This window comes from Tympanuchus pallidicinctus, unplaced genomic scaffold, assembly GCF_026119805.1.
Source record: "Tympanuchus pallidicinctus isolate F22 unplaced genomic scaffold, pur_lepc_1.0 scaffold15, whole genome shotgun sequence".
NCBI classification, from domain to species: domain Eukaryota; kingdom Metazoa; phylum Chordata; class Aves; order Galliformes; family Phasianidae; genus Tympanuchus; species Tympanuchus pallidicinctus.
In genome coordinates this window covers 3,347,051-3,369,152 of record NW_026294669.1, presented here as the reverse complement: position 1 = coordinate 3,369,152, position 22,102 = coordinate 3,347,051, and the positions used below count along the sequence as shown (strand labels likewise).

The following is a 22,102-nucleotide window of genomic DNA, read 5'->3' as shown; positions in this document are numbered from 1 at the left end:
TTTGATTGTTTACATGCAGAATTTTTCTCATTAATTGGAATTCAAGCTTCATTGAAAACGGCTTCAGAAATAGTTCAGTGCCCAAATATATGAAAATAATGCAAAATCACTTAAAATCTGGCTTTCACTTGCTTTGCAGAGTAGACTTCACTTTTACATCACAATGTAGATAATTAGTTGACACATCTATGTTCATACTTAACACCAGCTATTCAGAAAGCCAGAGAGATATTCATGTTCATTTGGTCGTATAATGCAATAAGAAGGGCTTAATCATTGTTAATTTGGGTAGTATCTACTTCTTTCTGTAGACTGGAACATTGAGAGTGGGACAGTGTCCATTCAACTGCCTTGAAACTTGCCTGAAATGTGGCTTTCTGCTTTCTCCTCCATGTCTGATTGTTTTCCAAGGAAAGACCATAATTTGGGATAAGTTCTGCTCTCCAACAGACTTATGTGTGGGGATGGTATTTCTGAGCTTGTGCGTCTGTAAGGCCATGCACTCTACTGTGCTGAATCCAAGAGAAGACTTCCAAGTGATTGCCAGGTAACTCCAAATGCTTTCATATCTTCTAGTGCCAAATTAATTCTAGTATTGGAAATTAATTTCCTAGCATGTTTGGGGAATAAAGAGGTGAATTAATTACTGCAGGCATCATGATACCATCCAAAGTCTGCGGTTAGTTATTGGTTCAGATTAGCATGAAACTGGTAGTAATTGGGTTCTGCTTCTTTATCATTCAAGAGCTCTTTTACATGACAACACGATATACACATCTCCAAGGGATACCTCTGGCACTTCCACTGCTCTCATTTCTTTGCACACCCTTGTTCATTATTGAAACTTGGAACCAAAGCAGGATATGGGGAGGTCTGTCCGTCTGCTTTATTTCACCTAAGCAAACTCTACGCTCCCTTGTTAGCACAGGAAGCGTTTATGAAAGTTGTTTAAAGAGCAATTGCTCTTCACCAGGGATGCTTGCCTTTGCTCTGAATTTAAATCAGGTTCATGACGCAGAAGGGAAACGTAAAGCTTCTGGGCTGTGTTTCTGAGCTGAGTGTTGTTGATGGGCCTCAAAGTGCCCAAGAAGAGGGAGATCTCATCAGACTGGCTATGTATTTAGGCAACTATATGGCCCCATATTGTTGTATATCATTAAAATTGTGTACAGAAGATGGAATTAGGAAGTTTAAAATAAATAATAGAAATAAGTTCTGAATGCTGTCAAGTAAATGTAATTGTATTGTTAGAACTGGAGCTCCTAGAGCCATATTGGTGCAGAGTCTGTGTCTATGGGAATTTAACGAATACAGATTGTAGGTCAACAAGTAGTGCCTATACTGCCTGTACTTGTTTTTGTTGTTGCCATTACATTTCCTGTGTGTTTTGCTATAAAGTCTCATTCTCTTTATCTGTCTTGACAGACGGAATCAGTAAATGTTACATTATCAAGTTTTATCTAAAAATGTCTTCCACTGATAGTGCATTTATCTCGTGTCATAATAGCTCTTTGTACCAAAGCACTGAGAGCTGGGAAAATCCTGGCTGGAGAGTAAGCTTGCATTTTTGAAGTAGTAAAAAGTTCTTTGTTCTTACAGCATCCTATTTTTAGAGTGAACTTAATTAAAATGAGTAAGGAATTTAGAAATCTGGAATAGGAAAAATGGGTCATTATTAATTACCATGTATATAATAAGTCCAGGGCTGTAGTCTTTCCTCACAATGCATGTATGTCTTTTCCTTCCTCACAGACATTTCTCACTATCAGTTGACTCCACTTCCTTTCTCTACAGCCCTGGCTTAACAAATTGCTAAGCTGTTTACCTAGCTGGAAGAAGTCAAGGAGGCTTTTTTGGGTTCTACTCAGACACTGTTGAGAGCATTTCCATGTCGAATTAAGCATAATGTGCTGTCAAAATTCAGCTTCACTAATGCATCTCCACAACCTCTTTCCCTTCTTCCATGCCTTCAGCACCTTCTCCCTTTCACCTGATATCTGTGAGATCACAGTCAGGAATATGTGTTTCTTTAGGTGGTGAGGACAGAGGGGAATAATGGTGTCCTGTGTTCATACTGTTTGCAAATGATTATTCATATTCTATGATCAATACGATTCAACTTGGCTTTATCCTTCCCGTTCCTTCCTTTCTACCTTGTCAGCCTATTTTTCTGTCAGCATTCCTCTTGGGACTTTCCTGTGCTCTTCCTCCCCATCTTCCGAACTCTTTTGTGACTTCTCTGACTCTACTCTGTTCCTATATATATTTGTCCTGGTCTGGGCCTGTCTGTGCCATCTGGGCCACCTCGACTTCTGCCCGGGTGAAGCTCTCAATGCAAACAGCTCATTGCAGCTGCTGGGCTGGAGTCATTCTGTTCTTCCAACACGTACCACTGCTTCCATTCCTCTACAAGGCCAGATGACCGAAGTAAGGGGCTTATTATTCATTTCTTTGTTTCTTTTAGAAGCAACATCGAACTGGAAAACTGTAATGCAATACCAACTTCTCATGAATGGGGGAGCTTAAGGTCATGAGTAGTTCTTCTCTCTCCTCTCCTTTCAAACTTGCAAGCTTTGGTTGGAGATCAGTCATATTTGACATTTCCATGAAGATTTCTTAAATAATTCATTTAAACTATGATAAGTTGGTAAAAGATTACCACTATGGTTCCTCTGGTTGTACAGAAATTACTAAACTGTCAAGGTTGGACTGGTTCACGCTGTTGAATATCCTGTTTTTACGCTCATAATTCTAGGATTATTCCCTGTGACATCCTGTCAAACGACTTCAGTTTGGACTCCAGTAAATTATGCCCCTTGGGTTTCTCTGAGTGCCTACAAATAGACAGGAAATGTTCAGCAGTGATTAAAGCACATCAATATACTCTGTCAAGTAGTTGCTGTTTTTAAAACTACAGGTGGATAAATCTTAGCAATAGAAAAATTGGCTATGTAAACTAATTATGTTGGTTTTATTTTTGGCTAGATAGGAGGGCTATAAATAATGTATCTATAATATATTTATACAGTGCAATGCTTTTATAAAAATGAAAGAGAAACCAAAGAATAAATAACTCCTCATAGAGATTGTATTTGGTCTCATAAACCTCAAACTTTTTTGGTTTATGTCAAGTACTATATGACTATTGAAGGAAATGACAAAAAAAAAAAGACAAGAAGATGAAGTTTCTACCGCAGTCTAGTCTTGTATTAATATTTTTCACTTCTAGTTTTTCCATTTGTGACTTACTCTGCTGCAATAGAATAAAGAGTAAGGAGGATATTATAGTCAGATCTTCAGACATAAGTTGGGTGGTAAAACCTTGCAGCATTTCAGGTTTGCAGAGCCTGCTGCTGCAAACACTTAGAGCAACGTGCACGGCCTCTCTGTTGGAGCAGCAACACGAAGCCAGCACTGTGTGGAAGACTGTTTGCTGACTGAGCTCCAAACCCACAGCTTTTCTGCACTTAGTGCTTGGGAGAGGGGGATAGAAGGGCTGGAAAAGGAAAATAAAGTGATTGTAGACGAGTTTTAAATAATTGAGCTACATTTCATTAATTTCTTGACTTCCAGGAATGTGACTTCAGGTGCTGGTTTATTTTAGAGATAGTGGTCAGTGACAGGCAAGATTTAGATCTATAGTAACTCAGACTCCTAAATATGGATTTAGTCTGTTAATTTAGAATCCTGTTTTTTCATCTTTCTCCACTACTTTGTAAGTGCATAAATCCCTACATGTTTTACTACAACAAACACCATAAATACCTGCTACAGGCATTTCCTGCTGTCCCTAGATGCCAGTACTGAGCTTGCCAACCTCTTTCTCTGATCTAGGTTTCATGGTGACTTCTCAGATACGTTTAACTTAGATGATAGACTAGACTTTGACCAAAAAGCATTGTGATCATTTTTATTCATTAGGAGAAGACAGAAGGTTAAAATCTAGAAAGGACCCCCTTCTTCCTAAAATATCTCAATTCTCCCAAATTACTGTCAGCCATGAGATCACTTGAAGGGCTACATGTAGATGCATAAGCCAAAAGCGTGCCTTGAACACTTCTCTTTGAATAGAACAAATCTATCATTCATTCAAACAAACAAAACCCCCTCGGAGCCTAATATCCTTAGTGTCATCATTAATTATAATATGCAATCATAATCATTTTGGAGGTAGACCTGGGGTTAATTTGGCCAAACAACTGCTGATCACTAACAGTGGCCTATTCAAGTGTATGAAAATGATTCCCTGTAGTTCTTACATGTATGACGGAAGTAATATATTGTGGGTTTTTTTTTTTTCCTACAGGCTGAGTGCCAAGGTATTAATGTTCCCTGTGACTCTGATTCACAATGACTGGATACTTTTAGCTCTATCTTTTTATGAACAGGTGGATAGGAAATCGTTTTGGCATAGAACAAATGGGGAGAGGTGCTACAATGGATTGTCTCTGCGTTAAGGGCCCGCTGCCAGTCTATTTTTTTCCCCCCCCTGTTTTCCTTTTATAGCTGGCTCTGAAACAGTGTGCAGGTTTCTTTTGTCAGAAAGAGGAGTCTTTTGAGGCATCCAGTCGTGTCACTGTCCTACCTGCACTGACACTGTGCTGCTCCCTGGGAGCTTTGTTCGTTTGACAGCAGCCTGGTGAAACTGCTCTTACTGAAAGCCCAGAAGTGGCAGCAGGCACAATAAGGCCTTAAATCAGCTCTGCTCTTGTGGTTTGGTGTCCATGCTGTAGCTAGGGCTTGTTGCAATATTTATGTGCATGCCATCATACTTGCAAAGTGGAGGTAAAAGTTGATAGATTCAAAAGTACAGTAAAAATAATAATAATAAATAAATTGATGTTTCACAGCTGCTCAGAGTACATAGTTGTGAAGGAAACAGTTTAAATAGAGAAAACCTGAGAACTTTCCTACAGTGTTTGAGCAGATAAGGCTGCAGGCTGCATGCTAATTGCATGAACTGCATGGCTATAGACTTGATCCCCTGTGGGTGGCACCCCCAAATAAGCTGTTTTGATGGGAAGCAATAAATAATTAAGAAAACGAGGATCCATTAGGTTCATTTTCACTGACAAATTTATATGCGATGGCCAAAATGACTTGAATGAAACCAGAAACTTTTTCTAGTAGTGGGAGGGTGATGCAGGAAGAGTGATTAAAAAGAAAAAAATTGATGTGAACTTTGCTTTTCCCCATCTCTAGATTTCCCAAAAACCAACTAACCAATCACGTGTTTCTAACTATAGTGAAATGAACTGGTTCAAAGCAACAGAAGGAAAAAAATAAGATCTGAATTATCACATTATCTCTTTTGTTTAAGGATAATTGTTTGGGAGAAGGGGAGAGGGAAAGAGTAAATGCTGTACCTGACTGGAACAAGGCAATACAACCAATGAAGAAAAGGCACTGTTGGAGGATGTTTCAGTTTTATGACATTATTGCCCACGCATTGGTTTTGAGGAAATATGCATGGGCATAAACTTCTACATCTTACAGAAAGAAAAGAGTCGACTGACTCACTGGCAGTAGCAATGTAACGTACTTTGGAACAGCCAGAGCCAAGCATATGGTATTCATCATTAGCAGCAGCAACAGAAATGATTGCTGTGGGGTTGGGGCTGCGATACCCACTGCCTGGCTCCTCATCTCTGTGATGCCCTCAGTGCTGCCTCCAACACAATGTTCCATGTGTGGTCTGGGGCTTCTGCCCCTCAAGCTGCTGCTACATTCGATTCTCGCGGTCACCTCCATGCGATAAGCTCCCTCATTAAGAGTTTTACCTTTGTTTTCCCCTTCCTCATCCTACTGTTTATGAGCCCTATTAATCTGCAAGACTATAAAGTCTATCCAAAGAAACACTATATGACAAAAAGAGCTCTTTGCTGTTGTTGTTTTTTTTTTTTCCTTCTCCACTCTTCATGTAGCGATTGGCTGGGGAGCTTGGAGACCTGAATCAAAACCTGAAGCTGTCAACTTGCTGAAGTAGTAAGTAGCTTTTAAAACGTCATTACCATTCACTGTTATCATTATGCTTACATAGTACAACAGCAGCTCAGCATTGGTTTGATAGTCACAGCGATCATCTGTGCTCCTCAATAGCTTTTGAAATGTTCCTCTATAACATAAATGTCTGGCAGTACCTCAGGATCGAGACAAATGTTTAATATCTGCGTTACTAATGGTGAAACTGAGATATAGAATGTCTTAAGTGGCTGAACCCGAGAGCATTATGCTGTGAGAGAGCTCTCCAGGCTGGGTGAGAGCCCTGGAGGGTCCCCATCACACCAGGGGAAGACTTTAAGATCTGCAGCTACTTCAGTTCTCTTATAGATGACCCTGGGCATCTTGGTGGGTATTGCAGTGCTATGTTAATTTACTCTTGAGATGAGAGGAAGTTGATTTTTGCTATTTGTATTCAGATATGGAGTTGGAGAGCAGGCTCTTTGCTGCTGTTCTGTGAATTGTGAAGTTTAGCTTTATGCTTCCACATATTTGCTGTTGTTTAGAAATAGGAAGAAAATGCATTTAAATGGCACAAAAACCAGCACGTGCAAAAAAACCTGAGAAGTTAGAGAATTAAAAAGTGCACTGTATCTGGTGGGTCCATTCCTCCAAACGGAGGAAACTGTTTTTTTTTACCTCGCTAACATTCTCCCTTGCAACCTTCTCAACGTTCTCATTCAACGTCAGCGATTCCTCCACATGAGGATTTCCTTTGTTTATTTCTGTATTTATTTGAACTACTGAGTGTGATGAATCTAGCAATGACTTAGTCTGCAACCATTCTCTTGTCGCTGTCCTCAAAATTCAAATTCAGTTTGTAGTCTCTTTTTACCAGATCAATACTGTATAAAATATTGTTGTGTCGTGCTGTTACTGGACTGTGTTACTTCAGGAAAATAATTGAAGTTACCTTTCATCTCAGAGTACTTTAATGTACTTCTTTATCTGTTTTAAACTGTGAACAATTTCCTACTTGAAATGGGGAAACTGTATAGGGCATCTTTATTTCTGACCTTAGGTTGCATTTCTACACTTCTAGAAATATTAGCTTGTTACTGAAATGTGACCTTTGCTTTCAGTACCATGCATCTATGTTCTGCCACACCCCAGCCACCAGATTTTCCATGTGAAATACAGTATTTCTATCCATCTTTCATTTTTTTTAAAGCCTGGTCTAGAACGATGACAAGACTGTGTGAATGATAATATGTGAATTTTGTATTCCCTGTAGCGAGGCATCATTTTGGTTCTTTACAGAATATGTATGGCAGTTTATTGCTTTCATGAAATATTGGAGGAATGCAAAGATGAGAAGTTTAGTGCTTGGTAAGAAAGCCAGAATCCAAACAATGCTTCAAAGGCTTTTAAAATAAATCTTTATGTCTGTGTTGACAAATTTGTGGATAATTCCACTGAAGTAGTACCATTTGAGATTGATATTTCCATTGAGAGAAGATCTTAACACAATTATATTCAGATTTGGCCAAAGTGTCTTCCTATCTGAGGCCACCTCGATGCAGGGCAAGCTGAATCCTCTTGGGCCAAATTAAAGCACCAGCCTCTACCTGAGGACCTTCATCTCTACAGCTTCCCCATCAGTTTCCCACATGTAAGTTCACAGAGGAACTAATGGCACATGGAATGAGTTGTACTTTGTAGTACAAGTCCTTTGAGATGGGATTTCTCAACTTCTGCTTTTGGCCACCTTGTTCCATGCTTGCCTAAGCCAAACCATTAGTCTTTGTTTGACCGAGGAGTGAAAGCTGTTAGTGCAACCAATTAATTGTACCGGGATGCTTTTTAGCTATTTTTTGACATTGTAGGCCAATCCTTCACTTCTCTTGGATCTGTTTTCTCAATCCATGGAAACATTTGTGAGAAAGGAACTAATGGAAATGAGTTTTAATGTGAAAAGAGAAGGTGCTCAGTTCAGCCTCTGTTAGCTGATATTAAGGGCTCATGTGGGACAGCTCTTGTCCCATGGAGTAACCTCTATGATCTGCTAATTAGGGTGGCAGTACCTGCTTGTAGGAATGCCTGCAACAAAACAGGAGCAAACAAATTAAGGTAATCAATGAAATTTGAAGTGGGAGATTAAGAGATGAGGGAGATATGGGAAAGGAAAGGGGAAATTGTAGTATTAAGCCTGACTTTCCATCCCTTCCCATACTCTTTGGACAGTCCTGCTATGTCTGCACTGAATTTGCTCCTCCTGTGCTTGCAGTTGCTGCTGGCGTCCTGAGGAGAGGAGGAGGAGGGAGGTGAGGCTGAAGCCCATCTGCTCCAGCTCCTGTGCTCTGCCCTGTTCTCCTGCTGGGCAGAGAGGATGGGGCAGTTCTGATGTTCAGATTGCTGGCTGTATGGGATAAAAAAGCACTTAGCAGAATTGGTGGGAGCAGGCAGATTTTACCAATTTATGTTGCCAAGCTACATACCACAAATGTGTCTGTAAGCGCTGAGAAATGAGTATGACTGCAGCTTTGTTTATAAGTGGCATAAAACCAACAAAGACAGCCAGTCACCCAGCTTTTATAAATTACATTTTTTAACTGAAAACATAATGAGGTTAAGATTGCTGCTTCTGATTTCCAGGTTTTTTTTGTTTTTTTTTTAATTTCTCTAATTTTTACCTCACTTCCCCCATTCTCTCCTTCCCTCACTCAAATGCACAGAGAGGACAGAAACGGGGGGAAAAAAGAGCAAGATTCATAAAGAGTAGAAAAAGACAACTTTGAAGTAATTGATACAGTATTTCTGCTCTTTGATAAACTTCACATTTTCCTGAGGTAGAAAGCGTGCAGCTCTTTAAGTAGAGGGCTGTAATTTGGGACTTCAGCCAGAGATGTGCTTGTGGGAAGCAAAAATGGCCTTCACAGCACTTGGGGGAATGCAGATTTTTAAATTAAGTGTTTAAATTCAAAAAGAAAAAAAAAAAAATTAATAACAATCCTGCTGCTGTTGTAAAAATGACCCTAAAGTCAAATGCGCAGTGCTTGTGTTACTGAAAGTTGTAGTAGACAGAGGAATTTGGATGAACTTTTACCAATGAATCTCTGCTGTTTATTTAAATTAAACAATATTTGCTTTTGTTGTATACCATGCAGATGTCTTTCCAAGATTTTTTTTTTTTAATATATAAAGCTTTTAAGGCTTTTCTTGCTGTCTGATCTCTTTAAATGTACTGTATATCACATTTATGAAATGCATTGGTACCAGAAAGAAGCAGACGACTTTGTTTTTAAACAAAGACCCCAGAATAAGGGGCAATGTTTTTCCCCTCACAGGTGATGGAGTATGTACAAAGAATGCAGCAGATAATGGCAGTCCTGTCCTCTGAACAGATGGTGATGGTCCTGTTGCTAGGATAAGGCCTGAAGAATTTAGTTTTTAATTCCACATTATTTGCCTCAGTGCCATGAATATCCCTAGGTTTCCTCAGGCAAAAATACAACAAATACACAGAAAGAGAAAGAGAAGTGACATGCGGATAGAAAAGGAGACAGAGCACGGGAAAGGACTGGAGCCAGGTCAATAGAAGCTTTTGGGAAAATGTCTGCTCAGCTGTCTGCAATCACCTGGGTTTGAAAGGCAGGCAGGAAGGAAGATTGGTTTGGCATGAGAACGAGGCCTTTGATGCTTTAGATACCACAGAGAAAAATACCCATTTCTTCCCATTAGAAGTCTGTTGACTTTCCTAATTAAGATAAACATGTTTCTGAAGAAGTTAGCTCTCACAGTACTACATTTGTAAAAACAACCGTGCTTTTAAAATATATACACAGACAAGGACGTGTGCCAAGAACTAGTGCTGGTGTGGTCTTACAAATCACTTTACAGGAATATTTTTAAATCATTGCCTTATTTAAAAGTGAGCGGATTTCATTCCCTCCAGTCAATTAAATATCTAATTTCAACTCAAGTAGATAATAACTGAAGTATTTTTATATAAATGAATGAACAGTTAGAAAACTGTTAAAACACACAGCCCTCGAGCATGAAAAATATATTCGTTTAACAATTTTATTCTTTTATCCCTAATTTACTACAGAGATTTTGCGCTTTACATCATTTTAGTTTGTGACACTGGGGGGAAAAGAAATCTAATTTCAAAAAGATGAATTCAGACTGAAATTCTCCAGGATCTCATTGCCACCTGAATTATTCCAGCAACTGCATTATGTGTGTGGTGGACAGCATTGATTGACAATTGTGAGTTGGCAAAAGAACTGTTATGGGAAAACCTGTGAATACTTCTAGTGCCTGTGACCCAGTCCCCACATTAATGCACATGCAAAATGTCCAACAAAACCAAACCAACACAGCCTGCCCTCCTGAAATTTGGGGGATTAATCTGAATGTTCTGCTCTTTCTAGGTGTCTACACAAAGCTGGACTGCATCAACAGTTCCCCGTTTTCAGCTGCTCTGTGGCTGGTGAGTCTCTCAACTTGCTGATTCCAGATCCCCCCCCATCTCCATAGAAGTTCTGTTGACTGGGATGAAATCCATGCCATCTATGTTGAGATCCACCACGTAAAAAATATAGCTAACAGGAAATCACATGATGAAAACATCTCCTGTTTGGTGCCTGAACGCAAGTGGAGAAAAATCTGGATGAAAGCATATAGGACTTAAAATATGTGCCAAAATATACCATACACATGTTATTTATGCACGCGTGTATGTGTGTATATATATGCATAATTCATGCCTCTATACCCAAAAAAAGAAAAAAAAGTCATTTTTATCAACAACTAAAAAAAGTTATGCCTAAGAAAGATAATTTCAAAATTAGCTCACTCAGAACAGATGCTTTAGGAGGTCTCCAAACAGTTGCTGTTTTCACTGTGTGTCCAAAAGCATCCATAAGTGTAATATAAAAAGGATCAGAGTTTATTGATACTTGGCTGTCTGGGCACCATGTTGTCTCAGAACCCTCTGGACAAGCCAACTCAGTTTTCCCTTTAACTAATGTCTTTCCAGTAGATCCAAACACCCCATCTTTTACCTCAGCCTCACTTGTGGAGATTCATTATCAGTTCATGGATTTTTTTTCTTCTGTCACCTTCAGTGTCTCCTAACAACCAACCACCTGCCATGCTTCCTTTTTAAGTACCTATCGATAGTATCTTGTTCTCAATTCTGTCTTTTGTTCTACCGCATTCGGAGAATTTTGCTTAATATTTGATGTCAAGAAGTGAGATGTACCAGCTACAGATAGCAGCAACCTTCTTTCCCTTCCGAGTGCAAAGGGGAGAAGGAGGGAGGTGGTGGAGTCACCTTCCCTATAGTTTGCAAGAAAAGAATAGGTGTTGCGTTGAGTGTGATGTTGTTTAGCAGGCATGGGTAGATGGTTGGACTTGGTGGTCTTAGTGGTCACTTATAACCTTAATGATTCTCCGATTCTAAGGTGAACTTTCTAATGTGTTGCTCATCTTGGTCTGTATTAGGAGCTTGCTGCAGAACCCTATTCTGGAGCATCTTTCTTTCCATTATCTCCATTGAAGATTAAGGGTAACTTTCTCGGATGTGCCTGTAATGGTTAGATGCCTTAGTGAGGCTCCCAAGTATTCTCCAACTCATTGCACAAAATGATGAGGTGAATTTTTCACAGTCCTTCATGTGAAAATAAATAATAATACCTCTGAAACTTGATCAGAGATGAAAGAAACCTTTTCCTTTGGAGAGCTGGAGAATTGTTTTCCCATATAGTGTGGTTTATGATACACACAGAAGCCTTTGTGGCTCATGATGTTTATCCTTCGTGTTGCAGGAAGGAGTCAGATGCATGCCTTCAAGTGAGATAATGTGTCACTTCTGACATTTCTCTTTCTAAAGTTTGTGTTCTTTCTTTTAAATACTGCCTGTTCATTTACAAATCTGTTCTGAAGAAAGACTGTGCTACCCTTCTTGATTCCTGGTTAATAAAATATAATATGCTATTACCTTTCAGATGATCGGAATGGTGTTGAAACTGGAGGAAAACATTTCTCCTTAACCTCATCAGAATTTGATATAAATTTCCTTAAAAACAGGCTTTCAGGTTTTCTTTGCTTTCTAATTTTAGACATATTTTTTTCTTCATGCAGAAGCAAAGGTGTCAGTGGCATAGCTAGCTTGTGTAATGAAACACATAGATTTCTGTTCAACTTATTTTATTTCTCACATTCATCATTCATATTTAATGCCACAGGCATTAGACTTCTTAATTCCCTATATTGAATTGAAGAGGCACACACAGCATGTGCTCCAGTTTAATGACTCATAATTCTTCACCGATGGCACACTTTTTCACCTGAAAAACTCGTGGTGCCAAACTTCTGCTCCCATCTGCATCGCAGTCAGCATCCTAAACAAGGTGGTGATGGCTGGAGAGCTGAGTGGTTGGAAAGTGTGAGGTGCTAACCTTAAATGCCTCTTGGTGTGAGAGTGGAATACTGGCTTAAGGGTTATTTTGTTGATGTGGCTTTTTTCTCTTTAATTGAATCTCAGAAGTCACTGACTTCTGTCCCACTGGCTCTCGGTCATGCCTCTTTTCTTTGCCATTCTCTTTTTGTGAGCCAAGTTTCAAGTAACATGAAACTCTTCCCCCACCCTAAGCTAATTAGCATTAATCTTCTGAATAGATTTGCCAATAATATTTTCAGCAAAAAGGCTTCACAGACTTTAGCAGGACTAGTGGATCAGATGAATGACAATGGAATCTGGCGTTGGTATCTCAAACTAAGATGCAGTGGGCTAGGCATTATCCTCAATGTGTTTACTTACAAATATCTCATAGAAGTGTCACAGTAGTTAGGGTTATTGATTTGGAAGAATCTTTGTATCTTGAAATAAAATAATATACAACTACAACATGTTAATGGTGTTAGGGCAGTGTCACACCTTTAGAAACACTTACCAGTCCTCACAGACCTGAAGCTTAGGTAGACTTACCTTTTTGTGATTTCCAAATGGACAGATAGAGACATTGATAAGCTATGGCTTGTTACCCGTGAACATTCTGATAGCCAAATGCAGCATCCACAGGAAAACAAAAATCAACACTGAATTTCCTCTCTAAGTAGTTGTGAGAAACATTCCTGAGAGTTTCCCTCTGTTGCTGTCAGGAAATGAGAGGGAAAGAGCAAAGAAATGAAGTTGCCTAGTTATGTGAGGGGAGAGCATGCTTGAACAAGAGTAATGACTCTTTACAATAAAAGTCATCTCTGGAGTAGAATATTTCTCCTTCAAGACATTCTCAAGGCATGTGTTTTCTTAGGAGACAGGTGGGATAGAAATGGGTAAGGAGGAGAATGGTTCCAGTCTTGTTCCCAGCAAAGGCTGCAGACTAGATGCTGGCTGGTGTGGTGTGTGAAGAGAGAACATACAGCTATTTGAGCAGCTTTAGAATACCTGCCTTCTTAGCAGTGTGTTCACTGGGGTAATCATTCTACAGAACCATTTACTGTCTGGCACTGACCTCTGCATGGCTGGCTTCTTTGTGTCTGTGTGTTCAGCACAGTAAAAGCACAGCTGTCCTGCTGGGAAAAGGCTTTATTCAATGTCAGAAAGGCTTCATTCATTGTCAGGCATGTAGTGAGGAGGAGGACGAGTGGCAGAGGTTATCCAGGTACAGGTCCTTTTAAATATAACATCAATTTTTAAGGGAGCTCACGTAAGTGTAAGAAGTTATCCTTGAGTGAATATGATCGTCGTGAGAAAATGAGAATTATTCTGTTGATGAATAGCAATTTAACCTTAGTCTACATAATATACATGACATTTTTCTTTGGAACGTATCCTAAAGTATTCAAAAGAAAGGGGAAAAAAAAAAAGGCACTTAATGGAAAAGATCTTCAAATATTTCAGCATAAAAGTGAAAAATTTATATCTAGGAGAGGGCTTAGAGGCCACCTCCTTTGCATTCCTGTCCCAAAGTAGGACCAGCACAACCTAAAATATGCTTCAACTGCCAGCTTTTTTCCTCCTTTCTTCTGCCTCTTGGAAATCCAGCTGTTATTTTTGTAACTTTTCAAAGGTTTATAGAATCATAGAATGGTTCCTTCTTCCTTTTTTTTTTTTTTTTTGTAAAGATCTTAATGTATTTAGTGTTCTGATTTCTCTTTAGTAGCTAGAAATGTCTCAGAAAGTGGTTATTAATAAATCATTAAAGGTTTGCATCTCGTTTCATTTCCGTGCTGTTCTACTACTGTGTATTTTCAGCCACAGTACAAAGTCATTCTGAAAATCTGAATTTTTGTTTTGTTTTACAACAGAGTCAAGCCTAAATGATGCTGACAAGCCTACAGCTTTTTCCTTTACCTGTAATGCTTTATTACTCAAGTTCTTTGCTTAGATAAAAGATTTCTTAGCCTGATCTTGTTTTATCTGGCATCTATGATGCGGAAATAATCATGCATGCAGGGTTTTACAAACGGCATATCTTGAAGAGAACGTGGAGAAACTTCAATGATAGGGCTTTGCTGGGAATAGGGAATAGCAAGGTTGAGTATAATGCTTGATAACTACTGATAGTCTCAGTAGCACCAAAGGAGGTATGGGAAATGATGAAAAAAACTTATAAAAGGTAAACTGACTATAATTCAAACTAAATATCTCCCCTCGTGCAGAAGCTCTTTTTAAATTACTCAGACAAATGAGCTCATTTATGGAATATTTTGTACTGCATGAACTTATATGGGCACCTGTCATGTATATATATTTTTAATACTGAACTTGTATAGATGGCTTAAAGTCCCCCTTGCCCTTTAGTAAATTTAAATCTCCCACAAAGCTGCTGTACAGTAGTCATAAAGAAACATTTATGGTTCAACATAATTTCCCTTCATTTCTTTTTCTTTCTTTTTTTAAAAAAAGAAAAGGCAGTTTAAAAGTAATAAAGCACTTCCTTCTGTAAATCTTTGATCTTTTTTCTTCCTAAGGGAAGATTAATTTGTAAATATGCTAATGGATTTGTATAATATGAAACCTTCATAAGAAAAACTACATTAGTTCATATGAATGAACACATCTATCTTATTCAATTTATAAACTAATGGCTGAGAGCATCAACACTGCGCTCTGCTCAGTCTCTTGTCCAAAATCACTGCATGCATTTCTCAAACAATACAGAATTTTACAGAACAGAAATGTGTTAAATAGGACCAGTTTTATCACCTTTGACTCTTTTCTTGTTTGACTGCAGCACTGAGACTTGCTGATGTTCCAACAAGACAAATACCCTGCTTGGAGGAAATCCATTGCTAACGTGATGGGAGTTGCAATGTGTGGACATTAATTACCTGGCTGCGTGCCCTCCTAACGAACCCTGATGTTTGCCACCAAAGGGGCTGAGTGTGCCAGTACAGTGCTCACTTGGGCAAGCACCCCAGCAGCTGCAGGACCAAGGCAGATGTCACAGCTTAGGAGCAAAGCTCAGAACATGGCCCCTGCCAGAACCTTGTTGGGTAGCAATGTTGTTTATTTCCCTTTGGAAAACTTGGGCTGCTGCCTCCTACCTTCCCCCACTCCCCCCTTCCCCCCCCATGATCGTATTGGCTGTAATGGGGGGGCCAAGCTACCCAGCAGGAGGGGAGGGACCTGGATGAGTAGGTTCCTTACGGTGGGATTTACTCTCACTGGAGGTGCAATAAGAAGTGGTGGGCTGCAGCTTCCTTCTCTCCGCTCTACGAAGCTCCATTCTTCTTTTCTGCACCTGGAGCCCACATTTCATCTCCTTGCTTTTTCCTTGCTTTGATTTATTTTGGGTCTTAGCTGAGAACGTTGCCGCGATGGCAACATCCTCTCTAGAAGGAGAGGTGGAATTGGAGATGGAGGAGACACAGACAGCAGGGTGGGTAGACCCTGCTATATCCATCTAGAACTTTCTTCCAGTTTCTCTCTGCCATTTGTTTCTTCATTCTGTTTCTTTTTGCCTCCTTGCTTTCATAAACCGTGTAGTACCAATGGGAACTTGGCACAGTATTAAATCAAGCAGATCTGAAAACCAGTGGTCTAGCAGTGTTGTGAGGATGGCAGCCCAAGGCCTGCAGGAAAAATGGCTGCCATGTGGAAGAAATCTGTGTATATCACTTTTATTCCCTTATACTTCAAAACATTTATTTATTTGTTAAGCAAAAAGATCTTGGGGAGGATTTAAATTGATGTTGAACTTTCCCCTTTTTTCCTCCAGTTTTGGCTGCAGAAGGAAGCTGAGTGCTGCAGGAATCTGGGTGGCAACTTTGGACCCCTAAGCTTTATCCAGGGATTTCTCAACATCGCCTGCCCAGTTTACTAAGGTGAGGACAGATCTCTCAAACTTCAAGCCAGCATAACCAATGAAGAGCTCATTTGATGTGTTGTGGTGCTGGGTAGGTGTGTCATTAGTGGCTTCAGCAGGCGTGTTTTCCCAAGGGCTGACAGCTTGGAGTCCAGCTCCATTGTATTGCTTTCATCCTGCTTGCTTGCATACAAAAGGTGTCCGTTTCCCCAGGCCCACAGCTGCTCTCCTATTTGATGCTGTCATGTTGTGGTAGAGGGTGGACTTATAAAGCACACCTTAGGGCTGGGGGAGAAGGAGCACAAGGAGATGATTCACAGCTGGTTGTAACGGGGGTGGGTGGGAAAGAAGTGTCAAGCTGCTCAGAATAGATATATGCTATAAAGAGGCCTAGGAAGATAAGAAATGAGAGATTCATATCAGTTTACTTCCCTTGCCCCCCCCCCCCTTTCTTTTTTTTTTATTGTCTTCTCTCTGGGAAATTCTTTCCAGTGCTTCTCAGTAGTAGTGGGAATCAAGGGCAAGAAGAGCAAAAGTGATGGGAGAGAGTTAGCACTTGTAGAGATTCAGACTTGAGCGTGCAGCGTAATGCAGTCTGCTCTCAGACAAGTGAGGGAGGGAGCTCTGGGCTCTTCCCTCACAAAGTTTTCTTCTAACAGTCAAAAATAATAGAAAGTAGACATAGAAGAGATCTGTTAATTGATCTTGTCCACTTCTTGCCCAATGCGGGGTTATTCCCTGCAGCACATTTACTAGTGCTGAGTTCAGCTTTGTTTTTAAAACCTCCACAGTGACAATCTCCCGAGGGGAGCAGTGAAAGCCTGACTCCACAGCCTCTCCTTGTCGATCTGCTTTGCAGGGGGAAATGCTCACAACCAGGAAATGCTTTCTGACGTTCAGCCTACTTCCCCCCCCCGCCATCACTTCTTTTCTTTTTTTAAATTCTGTCTTATTGATTCTATTGCTATTTTATTGTATCATCTGAAATGATGTCCTTCCAGGAGCACCACGAGTTAGCTTGAAGCATCAAAAGCTGCATTCTCAGGAATGTAAATGCATAGTTTTACGTACCTGACCTGCTGGCACGGGAATGGTTGTTGAATAACCACCTTAACTGCAGGTAGAAGTTTAGAGCTGACCATGCACATTTTTTCTTTGCCACTAAAACTGAGACCTACTGCATGAAACAGATCCAAGAAATCAGTATCTTGAATCCTTAGCTTCTTAAGTTATTTTAATTGCATCTTGTTTTTTTTTTTGTTTGTTTGTTTGTTTTTTGTCTTCCATCAAAGCATCTGTCTGTTCAGTTTGGCCTTTTTTCATTGCCCTTTTCCTCCTCTTAATCCCAGCGCTAGATTGTGAATTTGGTCCGGGTCCTATTTAAATAGTTTTGGGGTTGCCAACATGGTGTGCTCTGATATTCAGATCTCATAATCCAATTTTGAAATTAAAGAGCTTGAGGCAAAAACACTCTCACAACTGAATTGCTTGTTTTTGAGCACCGAGCCAGTGTTTTCCTAATAAAAATACACCAAATCTCTTCCTTTTCCCAATTAATAACAACAAATGTCACAATAAAAAATCCCATGCACAAAATCTTCCTTTTAAATTTATGCCCTGTGTGAGCAGGATGGGCAATGGGAAATTTTAAGCTGGATGATGATTTCAGGCCAGGTATCTGAATTCCAGCTGAATACGGAAGACATGCAGAATAGCAACTAATGTGCAGTGCCTCATTTTCTGTCTTGACAGAAGGATGTTCTGCATGTGCCCAACAATAAAAGTAACAGTGAGGAAAAAATAAGTCCTGTTTATTATTTTTTTAGTTGTTTTTTCCCTCCCCTCTCCCCAAGTCATTATTTTGAGTTTCTCAGTATTAAATCTAAAGGTTCATCAACTCACATCTTTACAGCTCTGTCTTTCTGTATACAGGACCCTGTCTGCCTGTTTCCTCTATTGCACTATTTTGTTTGTACTACTGTAATCATTTTGCTGGCCCAGATCTGTGTGGGTGTGCTGGCAGCTTTACAACAAAGTTACATGGGAACTGAGTTAAGGTTGAATATTTATTAGAAGAAGCCATCTGGCGTCAGGCTGTCTGTACAGGGGGGCTTATTTCTTTAGTAGTCTCTCCTTTTTCTTTCTAGCTCTTCCTCCCTCTCTCTCCGTTTCTCATTTACACGCCGCATACATGCAAAAAGTGGAACACACATCTTGACATATTGATTTGATTCTTGATATTTATAGCAATTAACCCCTCTCGTGTGATTATTCCCTGTCCCACTGCCCCACAGCGGAGGCTGCTCGGGTCTGATCCCCGGGTGGCAGTGGCTGCCCCACGGATGCTGTGGGCTCTCACAGTGGATCCTTCCCATTGGCTCTGGGAAGCTGTAGGTTTCTCCAAAATCCCTCTCCTTTTCCTTCTACACCTTCCCTCCTCCAGCTCTTGAGCTCATAAAAGAGCACTGCGCTCCCCAAGCTCCCAACTCACCATATTAAACAAACTAGCCAGCAGAAGGGTGTCCGTGCTATTTCACCATTTGTATGACATAGCCACGCTTCAAAGTGCAGCACTAAATTGCCAAAAGATGTTTACTTTACTTGCTTAAGAGCTCCTCGTAATTCAATTGTTCTCTCTCCCGCAGTAGAAACACACATGCATCCTGAGAGCCGTGCTCTTGTGCGCGCCGGATAGTTATTTACCCATGAGGTTTCCTCCATTGGTTTTTGCACAGCATGCTTGGGATTTTTTTTTTTCAGAGATTTCAGATAATTTTTTTTTTCTGAGGTGATTGACTGCGAGCACCTTGAAAGTCACAGCTGTCTGCTTTCATTTTCTTTTTATTCCTTGCAACCAGATAATTGGTGATTTTATTTTTTCCAAAACCATCCTTCTAGGGTTTTTGAGCTCACATTAATTTAGCCATCGAAAGTTGAGGGTCACCTTGGAAAACCTTGACCCATTTTTTCCTAGCAGTCCAGCTAGGAATGATGAAGAGTAGCTGGTAGTCTTTCCCACTGTTCCTTAAGGTCATAAGCTGTATCCTCACCTCACAGCCTTACGTAACATCCCTATGCTTTGGAGTGATGGTTTTGGATGGCAATGCCAGGTGGGAGAAAGGGAGCACTGAGCAGCAGAGATTCTTTCTGCTGATAGTAACGGTGCAGTCCTGTGATGTTTCCCTGGCCTCTCCACAAAAGACTGCCTGCAGGGATGAAAGGAAAGTCCTTTCTTCATGACTGACACGGAGGTTTAGCAGCCTACCGTGCTCTAGCAATGCAGAACATGTGGGATGTTCAGAGTGACTTAAAGAGGGGATGGAGGCATGGTGCCTCAAAGGATACAAGTGGAAGGAGGTGGTTGTCACCATCCTCAGTCTTTCCCTTCTTTTCTGGCAACTGATGGCCCAAAATACCACTTCTTGTCTGACTGGGGACATATGTCATCCTCAGGTAGCATCTTGTGGGTCATAGCAAATGTTTATGTTGGGGAAGAAAAATATGAATTTTTCCATGCACTGCTAGGATAGCTGAATAACTGTGCAGCTTTTGGGGAAAAAGAGGGGGAATGGATCAAAAAAGTGGTCCAATGTAGGATCAGTGCAAGAATGAGAAAGTTGCAGTGTGGAGCTGTTTGATAAAGAAGGCCTTCCCTTGGAGTTCACTAGCCCATACTTATTCTTCCATCCTCAGTATGGGGAGGGAAAAGACAAGGCTGTCTGGTGAAATGAAGGAGGTGGATAGTAAATCCCATAGGTTCTTTTACATGCTTTGTGCACTTTGAGGTGAGCCTACTCTAGATCTGAAGGCTTTGATATACCTTTGTTGCTTGGTGGGTTGGAAGAGTTGTGTTTAAGTTGCTAGGCAAGAGGTTGACCTTATTACTAACTTATTTTCTTTGCCAAGCACATAAGTCTGCTTGCCTCGCTTATAAAAACACAGAAACTGCTTTCTTCTGAATGTATTGCACGTTAAGTATCATTATTGGTAGTAAAATTTCTCTGGAATACTTGCAAGAAATGTTGTGCAAAGGTGTGTAACTTGGTCTGCTTTGTTACAGCCTGCTGTCCTGTATGTACACACTGTCAGAAACAAAATCTTTTGTGTGTGAAAGAACAGACTGAACTGTTTGTTACTGGTTCGAATGAAAAAATAAAAAGTTTGGAATTCAGTTTTGCTTTAAAGATTTTCTCACTTCTCAACTTCTTTCAACTCTCTGGACAGGGAGAGGGTGGTGACGAGGCAGTAGCTGTGAGGCAAGACGAGCATTGGGGATGTTGTGAGCTGGACATGGGAGAGCAGTGATGCCAGACTGAGCACACTAAGCAGTGAGTACTGTCACCAATTAAAACAACCATAAAAAGCCAGACATTCCTCGCCGAAATAACTCAGAACAGATCTGAGCTCTGCGTTACCTTTCAGCACAGGCAATGTGCAGATGGGATCTGGAAATAGGACAGAGGAAAGCTTGTTCCCATCTCCTGTCAGACATCTCCATCTCACTGTTGCGTGCTTTTCCCACAGTGACGATAGCTGCTCCTTGCAGTGGTCCTGAGGCTTTCCCCACCTCTCACCTCAGCAGCCCTTTTTTTGGTGTCTTCTCCTTCTCCATTAGCACGAATGGCCCTGGAGTGTAACCCAGTCAAGTTATTAAGCTGCCTTGCAGCTCCCCTGTCCTGTTAAATACCAAACTTGGCCAGCTGTCCTCCAGACGTAGGCTGGGAACTCCTCCAGAGGAGAGGTATGGAGAGCAAGAAACAAATGGAGAGAGCTGAGGTCCTTTGCTTGGCTCTCTGGGGAAAGTCCTTCCCCAGAGCATCTTACCTCACGTGAAAGAACAAGGTGTAAGGGAAGGTATTTTTAAAAGCTTTGCACTTAAGCTTACAAATAACTTGTTTTCCAATACCAGGACTATGTAGATACTGAAGACATGTCCGCTCCTATCTCTTCAAGTAGTTCTTAAACAGTTTGCAGTGAACTTTGCCAGTAGCCAAAGTCAATACACTGAGTTTTTAAACATGCATTTGTAAAAACGTTGGTTTGTATTCGAATGAAAAATGGAAGTTGAGAGTAAGAATAACAAAGTGAAATATATGCTTCAGAATATGAATTCAAGCAACTGTGATTTATCTTGGAAAAGAAGCGGTGTGTGTGAGCTGTAGTGAGAACATGTGAGTGCTACGGTGGGGAAAGCTTGTCCTCCCTGCAACAAACAGCCAGGTGACACGTTTTAAAAGCCAACTGTGCTAAAATCCTCATTGGTTTGTCATCCTGCAATAGGAGGAGAAAGAGGAAATGACAAAAACTCCACACCGTTTGCATTTGCAAGTATGAAATACATTAATAGGAAGTCAGTATCTAGTACTCATGCTGTGCACCAGTGTATATTTTAGGGAGCAATTAAGCATCCTTTCTCTCTCCCCCCCCCACTTCCAAATTAAAGATTCTGGCAATCAGTGAGGGCACTGCTGTTCACTACTGTTCACTCAAAGACTTTTCTCCTTGACCACAAAACTTCTTATTGTTAAGTTTTTCAGTCGTCTTTATTTTTTTAGGATCTGTATTATTTCCTTTAAAATTCCATCGCTGACTATAAAAGCTGCCCTACCTCCTGTATGTCCTCTGCAGCTTTGAGCATGGGATGCTCGTTTTTGGGACAGAGGGGGTTTTTAGACATTGTCCAGTATTGCCAGCACAGGCATGCTACAGATAAGATACTTGCATTAGGAGGGATTTATGCTGCTGCTTGGAGAAACCCAGCCTCTTGCAATGGTCTGCATCAGACCCAGAGGCTCTGTTTATGAAACAGAAAATGGTTTCAACCCCAAATCTTCCCCCTT

At 40.5% G+C, this 22,102-nt stretch overlaps 1 long non-coding RNA gene across 1 annotated transcript in view; it reads left to right on the top strand.

Moving 5' to 3' along the window:
- Positions 1-306: 306 nt before the first annotated feature.
- LOC128077227 (uncharacterized) overlaps positions 307-22,102 on the top strand; it is a 70,292-nt gene continuing 48,496 nt past the window's right edge. Inside the window, exons 1-4 of the long non-coding RNA XR_008204891.1 lie at positions 307-547; positions 5,925-5,985; positions 10,377-10,435; positions 16,188-16,281. This is a non-coding gene — a long non-coding RNA (uncharacterized LOC128077227). The remainder of the gene's footprint in view (positions 548-5,924; positions 5,986-10,376; positions 10,436-16,187; positions 16,282-22,102) is intronic.